Here is a 14,784-nt window from a genome sequence, read left to right on the forward strand (position 1 = left end):
GGCTCCAAATACCTTATACCCATTCTAATTATGTTGCTAGTCCTCATATTTCTTAAACTTTGGGGGAAATAGTAGACTAATTAAAAAAATAAGAAACAGTAAATCCCATGTAACACTGAGACTATTAATTATAGCTTTAAACTTCATCTTATTCACTAATGAACACTTTCCTTATGATATGATTTTCAACTTCAAACCATCAAAGATTCTCTCTTTCATTTTGTTAAAATTTTGTGAGATTAATAACCTTGAAAGTCCCCTTTAATGCATCATGATAGGGACACTAAAATACCTTATTTATGACTAACAACTAAAATAGAAAGTAGATTGTGGGATGGTGGTTTTATAATAGCAGATTTGGACTGTAAGAGAAGGAGATATAAATATATATATGCCATTTATATGTTACATATATTTATATTATCTATTTTATGTGTGTATATATATATATCCTTTATAATATACATGAAAATTTTTCTGTAGAATGCGTATATATTCATGAAGAATTATAAAAAGCAATATGATGACCAGCATATCAAGATGACCATTTTGCCCAACTACATGTAGAATAGCTGACGTACCATAGAGGGTATTTAATATTAGCTGGTATCATATGCTGGTTTAAATAGGATTTTTATTTTATTTTATATTAAGTGCCATTACACATATTTCTTCTGACATTATATAGTTCTGTTCTTCAACAATACCTATTAAGTTAAAGTGCTCGTTATTTTTTTTAAATTGGTTTCCAAATGTTTTTGTTAAAGATTTCAGTTAATGATTAAAAGCATATTGATGATCATAACAATCAGCAGAATCTCAAAGCTGAACTCAGCCAAATTAAACCATAGAAAAGCATGAAAATCTCTTACTCCCTTCTTTGTTCCTTCTTCCACCTCCAAGTCTACCTTCATTAATGTTTTGTCTGAGGGTTGATTCAAATGTATAGTCCATGGTTATAAAAATTTAATGTAATGTAAAAGAACACAGCTTTATTATTTTAAAAATATTTTCTTATAGTAAATGATATACTTAGGCTTTGGATTTTGTTGTAGCAAAAGTGATTATGGAGATGGTCTGTTTTATGATCATATTTTCTATTATTTGGTTAAATAATATCAGAATTTTTAGCCCTAAATAATATTTTTTTANAGGGTGTTATGCTGAGCGAAATAAGTCAGGCAGAGAAGGACAAATATCATATGTTTGCACGTATAGGAGGATTAGGAGGAACTTGACGGACGAACAAGGGGGAGAAGAAGGGCGGAAATGGTGGGGGAAAGGGAGAGAAGCAAACCATGAGAGACTCTTGATGGAAGTAATGGAGTGTCCATATTACCAACATCCATTTCCCTTATTGATAACAGCTTTTATTAGTATAGTATGCTTTAACCAACTAATGAGCCAACAGTGAAATATTATTATTAACTCAACTCCATATTTTATTTGGATGTCGTTAGTTTTTACCTAACGTCCTTATTCTAATTCCATGGTTGTAGGATGTCAGATTATTTTAGGTTTATATGACTAAAGAGACATATCTCTTTAGTCTTCTCTAGTCTGTGGTAATTTTATTGTTTTTGATGACCTTGACAGTGTTGAGGAGTACTAATCAGACCCTTTCTTTCTAGTAACTACATAGATGATTGATAGATAGGTGATAGATAGACAGATGATCGATAGGTGATAGATGCATGTGTCTATATATTGCTAATGTATATATATGTCATACAATCATATTCATAATAAATATTGTATATCATATATAGGCCTGTAGACTCCTTTTAATTTTTGTTTATTTTCCCAATAAAGTCCTCCATAGGTCAAAAACTTTATCTAGGATCAAACATTCCATTCCATTGCATGTCTTTGAGGTCTCAATCTTAGCTCCTTAGTATGCCCTTGCCATTAATGGCCTTAATAATTGTCAAAAGTAGTGCAGTTTATAGGATATTTCTCACTTTGCATTTACCTGATACATCTTCATGGTTGTAAATTTTTGTTTACAAGTACCACAAAGACACTAGGTGTTTTTCATAGGACATAACAGAAGAGACACATAATATAAATGTGTCCCATTACTGATAAGAGTGGCTTCTTCAAACATTTACCAAACACTTTTATTAGGGAAGCACTGATTTGTTGAAAAACCATTGATGAAAATGCCAATCACTGTGGTTGGGTGTTGCTACTTCTCTTTGCCTCTTGAGTATTTATTGAGTGCTTTTTCCGGCATTATGCAGTAAACTAGCAATGAAGATTTGATTATGAATGAAAAGGTTAGCATGCTGAAATGGAGAATTGGGGAATTTATGATATAATTTGCTTGCTGCAAATCTACCTGTTTTCAATGGTGATAATAATATGAGTTTTCTAAAATGCATAAGCTAGCTTAGTTGAATTTCTTTGTCTTTCTGTAAGATATCTCAAAACTATTTTTCCTTAGGGCCAAACATAATTTTCTTTGATGGATTATCCAAATTGCATCATTTCAGATTATCTGTGTATCGAGTTCTGGTATGTGCCACATTATATTTATTTCCTCTTTTATTTCCCCTTTTCTCAAAAGTTTATTAACAGCAGATTGTAAAATTTCTGAAATAATATATTTCACAGTGCCTGGGAATTTTCACTTTGAAGTCAGACAATCTGTGCTGTAGTCCTGATCAGTTGAGCGATAGAATTAGGACATCAGGAAGAAGTTATTTGCCAGTGATTCCCCAACTATAAAATAAGTATAACAGCAAAAAATAATGTTACAAAGAAAGGATTAAAAGAGAAAATGCTTCTGAAATGCTTAGTACAGGTTCTGGCCATCTTTTCTTGTGAGTCAGCTTTGCCTTGGAACTATGCTTCAGAAAAAGTTACATATGTAAAAATCAAGATGTCTTCACAAATGAAATGCAAAATATAAATTTTTAAACTGGCAGTAATTAGTGGAACAACACTGACCAACCCAGATTTTTCTCACAATGGTGAAATGACATGATCTCTGAATGAATTTAATTTGAGCATTCACTTTCCCGATCAAATTCCTAGTCTTGTGCTATTCTTTCACATTTCATCATGGCAGTATCCTCTCCTTCCATGAGTACATGTATATTTAGATATCTGTTCTTATCCATCATTTTAGCAGATCTAAGAGCAGATGGTGTCCATTAGGAAGGATAAGAGTGAGATTTCATTTATAGTTAGTTTTTACTACCTTTTATATATGTTTATTTACAATTGCTAGATATAATAAAGTGGTTTTTAAAATTTAAATATATATTAGAAAATAATATATGTGTGAGAAATGTATATTAACTATATACGAAATGGTCATGTGTTGGATACTTGATAAATATCTTCAACTATTCAAGGAATAAAAATCTCTGGACCTTCAGAGCCATACCCGTACACAGAATTTATTTGAATAGACAGCACTGGCATGTAATCTATAGCACACAAAAGCTCTCAAAGAAAGAAGACTAAGCCTCAGTTCCTTTCAGTTTTCCCTGTTTTCCTCCTCCAGGGAATTAGGCACATTCTCTCTGGGAAAAGGGAGACAAGCAATAGAAGAAAAAAGAAAAGGAGATTCAGGGACAAGAAAGAAGCACATAAAAATATATTTTCTACTTTAAACATATAAATGAGCTACATCTGTTTTAAAGGATTCAAGTATTCAACTATCCATGAAGTGTCAAATTTAGCAATGTCCTTTGTGTGTGTGTATGTGTGTGTGGGGGGTGCGTGTATACACATGTACTTATATACATAGACATACACATATATGTACATTCTCTCTGTGTGTTTGTATATATAGATAAACACACATAAATTCAATTTGAGCTTATTTGCTTAAATTTTCTTTAGTTTTTAGTGAAGATGAGTAGAGCTAATTATCACTCTAATAATAATATCCTCTTATTTTGAAGATACTTACCTATATGAATTTGCCTTTAATGATTTCTTTAGAGGAAATGATTTTCATTAGTAATTATCTAGGTTTCATGATAAAAACAGGGAACCCAGATTTTGCACACAGGTACAAAAACAATATTATGTTAAAGGGAACATGAAGAACTTACATAATGTTTTTCTTATGCTTTTTTCTTTACAAGCTAACATCTACTAAATTTGAATTCAGGAATGTCTGCTATTTGCAGTTCTGGACAGTTTAAAGATACACTTCACACAGGCATTTGATTTGGATAAATGTTTGAATAAGACAAATACTCTATTAATGAGTTAATATAAAACCAAAGTAATTGTCACAGAAGCAGTGATTATAATAAGCTTTCGATAAATAAGCAGAGACTCAGAGTTAATGTGATTTGATCATTGTGAGGAAAAGCTGAAGTCCTCAACAACGTGAATCTGTGTACAAATTCATTACTACACTCCATTTGAACGGACTCTCTTGGTTTTCTAACAGATCACAGCTCTACGGTGTTATTTCCAAGGCAGGGATGACTTGCAAGAAATATCATACAGTTATTTTATAGGAGGAGGAAGTTAAAGGCTGAAAAATAGTAAAAGAATGAATGGCTCCTAATTTGGAAAGGTTACTGTGATGGAAGAGAACCTTCAGATCATCCAGTGTAGTTGAGGAGACCCTGAAAATACATCCAGGACAAGGAGATAGCAGCTAATCATTTTAAAATAGGTCCATTTTCAAGGACCACATAAATGAGAGAGCAGGAATTTCTGACACCATGCAAATACTACTGCTAATCTTCAAAGGATCGTGAAGTATGATCAAAGCACCGGAAGACTGTACAGGGCCTGGTGCTGCTCAGTCAGCACCCATCCCAGAGTGCTGGGGAGAGGTTACCACCCTGGGTGCATTAGAACCTGGAGGCCCACCCTCATCTCCGCAAAATCAACCTGCTCTGCCTCAGGGACGGAACTTGGTATTTTCACTGTTACTAAGTTTAGCCAGTTTGGTGGGCACTGAGTAATGTTCCATTGGCATCTTAATTCGGATTTCCTGATGACTGGTGAAAATCTCCGCTTTTTATATACTTATTGGTCATGAGTTTATACTCTTTTTTTTAGTGAATTTTCTATTCAAGTGTCTGCCATTTTGCTTGTTACATTGTAGAAGTTCTTTATTTATTCCAAACGTAATTTCCTTGTTGCATATACATATTGAAAGTATCTCCACCAGATTTTTTGTTTATACTTTTACTTTCTTGTTAGTGTTAATAGATAGGGGCTCTTATTTTTAATGTAGTCCAATTTGTCCATACTTTTCTTGGTTTTTGCTCCATATGTCTTATTTAATAAATTTTGCTGATTGTAGTATCTTGAGGATATGATCTTATTTTCTAAACTTTATCTTATAATTTGCATTTTTGTTTCAATTTTTGATTTAAATTCTAGTTAGTTAACATATGGTAAAATTGGTTTCAGGTATAGAATTTAGTGGTTAATCACTCTTATAATTTTTATTTTTATCGAGATACAGTTGGCACATGGTATTATAATAATTTCAGATGTACAGTGAAATGATTCAGTATATGTGCATATTTGAAATGGTAAACACAATACAGCTAGGCAGCATTCATCACATATATACTTACAGTTTTGTGTATATGGTGAGAGCTTTGATGATCTACTTGCTCAGCAGCTTTCACACATCCAACACAGCGTTGTTAACTGTAGTTGCCGTACCATGCACTGCATCCCTGGGCTTACCTCTCTTATAACAGAGGTTTCTACCTTCTCTACCTTTTGACCACCTTCAACCAGGGGGTGTGAAAACACACACACCACACCTCTGCCTCTGGCAACCACTTATCTGCTCTCTGTATCTTTGAATTTATTGGTTTATTTTGAGGATTCTTGTTTATTTGTTTGTTTTTAGATTCCACATGTAAGTGATTATATGGTGTCTGTCTCTTATTTCATTTAATGTAATTCCTTCAAGGTCCATCCATGTTGTGGCAAATGCCATGGTTTCCTTCTTTTCTATGAGTGAGTGATTCTCTCTTATAGATAGATAGATAGATAGATAGATAGATACAGATATAGTCATAGATATAAAGATATAGATATGCACACATGCATACATATATACATGCACACACATATTTTATTATAATATAAGAAAATATGCATATTACTCCATTGTGTGTATATATGTATATATCATATTTCTTTATCCATTTATCTATCAATGGACACTTAACTTTTCTTGTGTCTTGGATATTGTAAATATTGGAGCAGTGAACATGTAGTTGCATGTATCTTTTCAAGTTAATGCTTTTATTCCTTTTGGATTAATACCCCAAGGTAGGATTACTGGATCATATGATAATTCCATTTCTAAAATTTTTTGAAACATCCATGCCATTTTCTACAGTGGCTGCAACCATTTGCCTTCCTAACCACAATGCACAAGCACGCCTGGAACTTCGATTTCTGGTTTGTTTTGTTTATTTTCAGTAGGCTTCTCTCTCAGCCCAGAGCCCAGTGCAGGCTTGAACTCATAACCCTGAGGTCATAACCCGGCTGAGATCAAGTGTTGATGCTCAACCTACTGAGCCACCTAGATGCTCTAGAATCTAGTATTATGTAGGCCATAAAGTAGGAACTAGTATCATTTTTTTCCATATGGGTTTCTTTTTATTGAAAATTTTATTAATTCATTTATTAAATAATTTATTTTATTATTTATTTACTTATTTATAGAGACAGAGAGTTTGAATGAGGGAGGGGAAGGGGGAAAGAGGGAGAGAATCTTAAGCAGATTCCATGCTCAGTATGGAGCCTGGGATTATGACCTGAGCTGAAATCAAGAGGGACGCTCAATCAACTGAATCCCCCAGGTGCCACACCCCCCAGTATTGAAGAGATCATTGAATACATAACCAGTGTTGTGTTTTCTACGAATCAGGTAACTATCCATGGGGATTGTTTTTGGACATGATATACAGTCCCACTGGCATATTAATTTATTCTCAAGTCAATTCTGCAGTGTCTCAATTTCTATAGATTTATATTAAAGTCTGAAAATGGGATAGTGTGAGTCTTCCAACTTATTTCTTTCTCTTCTTCTTCTTCCTTTATTTTTTTCTTTCTTCCTTCTTTTTCCCTTGTCTTTCTTTCTTTCTTTCTTTCTTTCTTTCTTTCTTTCTTTCTTTCTTTCTTTCTTTTTTTCTTTCTTCCGTTTTCTTCCTTCTTTNGGATTGTTTTTGGACATGATATACAGTCCCACTGGCATATTAATTTATTCTCAAGTCAATTCTGCAGTGTCTCAATTTCTATAGATTTATATTAAAGTCTGAAAATGGGATAGTGTGAGTCTTCCAACTTATTTCTTTCTCTTCTTCTTCTTCCTTTATTTTTTTCTTTCTTCCTTCTTTTTCCCTTGTCTTTCTTTCTTTCTTTCTTTCTTTCTTTCTTTCTTTCTTTCTTTCTTTCTTTCTTTCTTTCTTTCTTCCCCTTCCTTCCTTCCTTCTTTCTTTCCTTCTTTCCTTACTTCTTTCCTCCTTTCTTCCTTTTTCTTCCTTCCTTCCTTTCCTTCCTTCCTTCCTTTCTTCCTTCCTTCCTCCCTTCCTCCCTTCCTTCCTCCCTTCCTTCCTCCCTCCCTTCCTTTCCTTCCTTCCTTCTTCCTTCCTTCCTTCCTTCCTTCCTTCCTTCCTTCCTTCCTTCCTTCCTTTCTTCCTTTCTTTTTTCTTCCTTCCTTCCCTCCTTTCTTTCATTCATCCTTTCCTTTCCCTTTTCTTTTCTTCTTTTCTTTTCTTTCCTTGTAGTCTTCACACCCAGCATGGAGCCCAATGCAGGGCTTGAACTCACAACCCTGAGATCAAGACCTAAGCTGAGATCAAAAGTCAGATCAACTGACTGAGACAACTTAGTTCTTCTTTAAGACAGCTTAAAATTTAGAATCAAATTTCCATATCTGTTGATAAGTTTTAAAGGATTGACAACTTTACCTTATTGATATGCAAATTTATTGACACAACGTATCTCTCCATTTATTAAATCCTTTATTAAACAATTAAAATGCAGATCTGAAATGTTCCTCATAAGGGCTTTAATCTAATTGTAACATTCACAGGCAGGAAACAATTTCAGGAGAACAGGGATCCTCAAGCTAAGTGAATACAGAGATAAGACTCAATCCTGTCTCCGTTTCTGATCAATTGAGTCTTCCAGCCACACTCCTAATAAATTACTAGTATTGCTTATGTACAGTGATTCTTCATTATCCACTTATTCTGCAATCGCAAATTTGTCTACTTGCTTAAATTTATTTACAAGTCCAAATTCAGTACTTCCCAAAATTGTGTGGTCATTCACAAATGTGTGCAAAGAGGTGAAGAATTAAAGTCACTCCCTGTATATAATTCTGGCTGAACCCAAACAAGGTGATGCCGTGACATCTTATTTCACCTCTCACCATAAACGAGTGTCTGTTTTTGCAGTCTAACTAGTGCTACATTGTTTACATCTGTGTACCCTCTGTTGGTGATTTTGCTGTTTAAATAGACCCCAAGTGTAGTGCTTCAGCGCTGTCCAGCATTCCTAGGTCAAGAAGCCAGTAAGGCACCTTATGAAGAGAATATATGTGGTAGAGAAGTTTTATTCAGACATGAGTTATGCTGCTGTTGGCTGGAAGCTAAGTGGTGGTGAATCAAAACCACATAGTAAATAAGGTGTCTAAACAGTAGCACACATATAACAAGGTTATATGTGGATTGGTTGTTGAAAGTGTTAGCAGGAAGCTAAGCCTGTGTTCCCACCAGTGGTGTGATAGCCCTGCATTCTCTCTAGAAGCAATGGCTCAGTGTTTGTGAATTCACTGTTCACAGTGACTTTATAGAATAAAGTTTCCATGAGTAATGAGAATCCATTTCATTTACATGGAGCCGTGAATACAGTGCTTCTGTGGGGAAATATTGCAAATAAGATAGCATGTGAGGACAAATCTCTCTGTGGAGCATCGTTCATGGTGCTCAGGGTAGCATCAATACCATGGGTCACCAGATACCCAGACAGCTAACAGAACTCTTCATCCTCTATGTTCACACTCTGATTTATCTTACGCATCTTCTGGAAATACTGAATTTTTTTGCTTTGATTTTTTTTAACTTTCACATCTGCATGTATCTGTGCATTTTCTGTATTTCCCAGTAGCTGTATAAAATCATCTGTGGGAAAAGACATGAACTAAATAAGTAAGGGACGCCCTCAGGCAGCCACCCAAGCTGATGATCATCCCATGCATAGAATGCCCTTCAGAAAACCAAGTGTGTGTTTCTGAGGCTTGTGGAAATGTGACAGAACACAGAACGTGGCCATCTGCATGGCAGATGCACGCTGAGAACTGTGAATGATAATGTATGGGGAATGCAGTTTTGTAATAAACAGCCTGGGTGTCATGTTTCAACCTCTACATCATTTTTCAGAAACTTACAAAGCACCACTGTGCAACAGCTGCAGTCCTGAGAGAAAGTAATGGTGGTGTGTGTGGTTTGACGTTTATGAAGTGCGTGTGTGTGTGTACATGTATATGTGTGCACTTCTACTGGGTAGACATATGATGAACAAAATCTGTGCAGAAGCTACTGTGGTTTAAAACCATTTTCCACGTCCCAACTCCCTTTTGCTTGTTTGCAGCTAGTAGACCCTTTCTCTGGAATCTCTTCGTCTCTCCAGACCTTCCTTGTTAGCACAGAGTGCTCTGTCTTCTTTTTCCTTAGCTATTTCTCTCACGTTAGCTTGCAACGTTCCTAATCCTTGCCTGTATCTGAACAGGCCAACTGTGTGACCAGTGGACCACGGGTACAGGTATACAGGCTGCATGTTACCCGCGTGTGTCTGCATGGGGAAGGTTGGAAAGGAGGAGATGCGCTAAGGTGCTTGGCCTACACGTACAACTGTGACGAGAACAGAACTCCCCAGTCAGTGCAAATGCGGAATGAATGACATGGCATATTTCCGAGTCCTTTGCTCTCAACAGCTGAATATCACATTTTCAAAGCGGAGTCTTTAATGTAATTGTTACTGAAATCGTAAACAGAGACTGCACCAGAACAAAATGCTATGGTGAAATCTGCTGCTGTTCTAACAGTGCTTTCCATTTCATTCTAAAGGCGCTAATTCTCCTTTTAAAAAGAGCCTATTGGGGGCACCTGGGTGTCTCAGTGGGTTGAGTGGCCAACTCTTGATTTGGCTCAGGTCATCATCCCAAGGTGGTAGGATCAAGCCCCACATGGGCCCCATGCTGAACCTGGGGTCTCTTTGGGATTCTCTCTCTCCCTCTCCCCCTCCGTCTGCGGCTGCCCCTTTCCCGTGTCTATACACATGCACATTCTCTCTCAAAACCAGAAAAGAGCTTATGTAAGTGATGAATCACTAAATTCTGTTCCTGAAACCAGTATCACACTATATGCTAAATAAATAGAATTTAAATAAAAACTTAAAAAATAAAAAATAACAATAAAGTAATATATCAGGAAACGTGATGAATAGCAATATATTATATTGACAAAAATGAAAATAAATAAAAAGAGCTTAAAATTCTATTTTGATAGAGATCCTTCATAACTTTATATGATATCATTATGGGAACGGTATGATTGATTCTCTAAGGATACAGCTAGGCAACTGTACCTCTCTCATTTTTAAGACATATTTACTAAGAGTTTTTTGTACAATCATATTTCTATTTGTTTCAAGGAATTATAAAATTATACATGGTCAAAGAAAGTCTATCGGGAACAATCATGTGCAGCTCCCTAAAATAAGTTTAAATCCTAAAATGAGCATGATTGAAATTGAATTATTTGGGGGACCAACCTCAAATTACAACCATAAACAAACGCATAGTAGTCCTTTTACATGTAGCCTAACAACCTTCATTGTTGGACTTTGTCACTAAGTGTATTTTTATAAAGGTAACCAAGAAAATAACATAGGGTTTGCTTTAAATGACTATGTATTAACAATCATACCTCCTTATAGATTTTTATTTTAAATTTTATTTATTTGTTCTTAGTGAAAGAGAGTGAGCAGGAGAGGGGCAGAAGGAGAGAGAGAGTGAAAGAATCCTAAGCAAGACCCATGCTCAGCATGAAGTCTGACATGGGACTAGATTCTGGGACCCTGAGATTATGACTGGAGCCAAAATCAAGAGTCGGATGCTAAACTGACTGAGCCACCCAGAAACCCTGTGATTTTTAAATGTAGAAGAAACATGTCAGTAATGGAGAAGGAAAATATTAACTGGTGATAGTACATTAAGGCACCATAGCAGTTTTATGTTGCCTTTTATGAATTTCAAAACCATTTGGACAGCTGGAGAAAAATAGAGATCTTTTCATAGTTAGGTTCTTAGGGTTTGCAAATATTGCATGGTAAGAAGTAACATCCTTCAAATCACCTATTCCAACCAAACACTGTCATAGAATATTTATCTAGGAACCCAATCTTGAAGAAGTCTGGGAAACATAGAAAATGTTGAGATTTAGAGACTATTATGCTTTATTTTCTCCTTGACTAAAAATAGTTCTTTTCTTATAACAACTGCCATCCAGTTACTTACACGAAGTCATCAGGGAGGTTGTATTAGCATCTGGGATTCTGAGATTCAAATATGAGGTTGGTGTGTGTGTGTGTGTGTGTGTGTGTGTGTGTGTGTGTGTTTTCTGCATGGATAGATAATACTTCAAACTTTACATCTAGTCAAGTTGAATTTCTATTATTAAACCAGCATGGAGAAAACTGTCAGCTTTTCTACATAATTTAAAATTTCCAAAAGAAAATGTTACCGTGTGCACTGAATGTTAAATAGATTGTTACCTTATCAAGTGAGAGAGTCCAAAGATTTTCTCTTGTTTGTTTTATTTCTAACCCACTTTGATGTGGTGTCACAGATTGAAGCCCCCATGTTTCATAATGTATAGGTGATACATTACTGATTGTGCTGAAACTTCTTCCTTCAATTAAAAAACACCGGGGCGCCTGGGTGGCACCGTCAATTAAGTGTCTGAGTCTTGATTCCAACTCAGGTCATGATCTCACAGTCTGTGAGTTCTAGCCCTGCATCAGGCTCTGCACTGACATCAGGGAGCCTGCCCAGCAGTCTTTCTGTAGCTCTCTCTCCCTGCCCCTCCCCTGCTTGTGTTCTCTTTCTCTCTTTCTCTCTCTCTCCTCCTCTCTCTCTCTCACACACACAAATTAAAAAACTTGTGAATTTTTTAAAATGGTTTTAGTGATAGTAAATTGGCGTAAACAGTCAGTGCTCTGGCATATTGTCCTCTTAGGTGTGTGCAGAGCGGGCTGGCAGAACTGATCACACAGGAGGGTTGTGATTGTTTCACAACCACACACACTGGCTGTATATCTCTTGCTCCCTGGCCTTGAGCCCACTCTTGTATGAGGGTCTCCACCATCAGGCACATGGTCCCAGCTCCTCGACCTCCTCTTCCTTCCCCTTAATATGGATGCTGTGGCCGTGGCCACAGGACGTGAGGGGTGAGGGTCCCTGTCTACAGTCGGTATAGTCCAGCAGTATATGCTGCCTTGGGGAGTGAACGCAGAGACACCCACACAGTGTTTTCAAAATCTGCAGCGACTGACTGTTCAGGGGCTTTAGTTTGTCTCATTTTGTCCCCATGTTACTTCTCCCAGGCTTTTTAAAAAATGTTTATTCATTTTTGAAAGAGACAGAGTGCGAGCCAGGATGGGGGGGGGAGAGAGAGAGAGAGATTGAGAGAGAGAGAGACAGAATCTGAGTTGTCAGCACAGACTCCAATATGGGGCTGGAACCCATGAGCTGTGAGATCCTGACCTGAGCTGAAGTTGGATGCTTAACCGACTGAGACACCCAGGCGCCTTTGACTTTTTAAATCAACCCCACAGTGTTTGGTATCAAAAGTCTTTAAAAAATACTCTGGGTTTGTTTTGTTTGTTTTTAAGGTTGCCGACAGTTTTATTTTCACAAAGGAGACAGAGGACACTTTGAAATCTTCTATTAGGTGACACATAGGTGATAATCCCATGCTTAGGAATTGCAATTTATATATTTTGAAGCATATGTTTTGTTTTCATTACTGCCTTCTTTTTGAACAGTATTTCCTAATTTTTCAACAGGCTTAGGGTTCAGTTTCTCTGACCAGTTTCCATGAGTCCTGATAAAAGACAGGACTACAAGAGTACCCAGCTTTGGCATTCTTACCATGGAAAATACTTTGTCTTACTAGATATCTGGACACAAATCATCATTCAGTTTTAAATTTTCATAATTTAAGGGGCTCCTGGTGGCTCAGTGAGTTGAGTGTCCGACTTCAGCTCAGGTCATGATCTCACCGTTTGTGAGTTCGAGCCCCGTGTCAGTCTGTGCTGATAGCTCGGAGCCTGGAGCCTGCTTCAGATTCTGTGTCTCCCTCTCTCTCTGACCGTCACCTGCTCACAGTCTCTCTTTCAAAATGAATAATAAAATAAGAGTTCATAATTTAAGAATCAAGGCATAGCAGTATAGGAATACATGATTTTTTTTTTCCCCTTTGGTCAGAAAGCACAATATCTTGGGTCAGGGATTACATTAAAAAGTAGGAAAATGTCAGCTTGGAAGTCTTTCAGGGAACTAACATTTTCACTAAGCCATTCCCCCAGTGGTGTCCCAGGTCTCCTACGTGCTGTTCAGAACTTCTCTCCTCTCTTCATCCTCTATTCTCTTTGACCAGCTGCAAGTCGGAGTGCGCCTTTTAAACCTGCCTGCCAGGAAAGCTGCCTTTATCATACCCACTACCATGTATTTATGGCTACCTCTTTCATCATAATTGTATTTTTTTTTTCTAAATCAGAAGTTGCAAACTACCACATTTTCTGTGCCTGATGCATAAATTTTGTTTGGCCTATTTAATTCCTAGTTTAATTCTCTAAAATCTATGGGCAACCCTAGGACCAAGACCTTTCTTATAAAATGAGAATAATAGAAGATCGTATTCCATGATGACAAGAATTTGCTGAGCTGAGTCACAGCTGCTAGTTCACAGGATGCATGTGCTTCTCTGTTCACCCTCAAGGCCATCAGGTTTCACTCATTTACCTGCCCTGGTGGGTCCCTGTCCGGATTTGGATCCATACCCCCTGAAAACAGAAGTAAATGAGATTAACTCGTCTTTTTTTGTTTTGTTTTGTTTTTAATCTCTGAAACTCTTTCTCCATGAAAGAATCCCATTTAACAACTAAGAAGACATGTCTCTAAAAATAAAAAAAAAAGTAAAAGCCTCTGCTTCTGTAGATGCACAGAGGTACGTTTATTGGCAAAATTCATTTACGCACTATTTCAATGTGCTGGTGAAGGAAATACAGTAATACAGGTGAGCACAAGAAGGTCTCCTGACCCTGACTGGGGGCAGAGAATGCTCTCTCGGGGGCGGTTTAGGGGCGGGTGATCCCTAATGAAGTCGAAATGTAGCTGATGAGTAGGATTCCAGCGAAAGCCTGAGGACTGGACGGTCTGGGTGTAGGAATGCACTCTCTGTGTGGGGGATGCCTCACAGGTCAGAGAAATAACAGCTGATCCCTGGTGGACTGCGGCGGTGGCAAAGCTCATAGAGGCCAAATGCCAAATCGTGGTCTTGGACGCCACGGGAAGTTTTGCTGTGATTTCATCCAAAATGAAAAGATACGATAATCTCGCCAGCACCTGCCCCACCGTGGCTCTCTGCAAGGACAGACTGAGCTCCAGCCCTCTCTGTCCTCTGCTGGACCTGGCGCCACTGTACCCAGCATCTCTTCCACAGACTTCCGCCCGCTTATCTTTCCATTGATGCCTTTGAA

The 14,784-nt window shown here is 37.2% G+C and overlaps 1 protein-coding gene across 8 annotated transcripts in view; it reads left to right on the forward strand.

Annotated features, from left to right (window-relative positions):
• Window positions 1–14,784, forward strand: part of PCDH15 (protocadherin related 15) — a 752,236-nt gene that overhangs the window by 272,568 nt on the left and 464,884 nt on the right. The window lies entirely within an intron of this gene.

This window comes from Crocuta crocuta, unplaced genomic scaffold, assembly GCF_008692635.1.
Source record: "Crocuta crocuta isolate KB4526 unplaced genomic scaffold, BGI_CrCroc_1.0 scaffold2, whole genome shotgun sequence".
Taxonomy (NCBI): domain Eukaryota; kingdom Metazoa; phylum Chordata; class Mammalia; order Carnivora; family Hyaenidae; genus Crocuta; species Crocuta crocuta.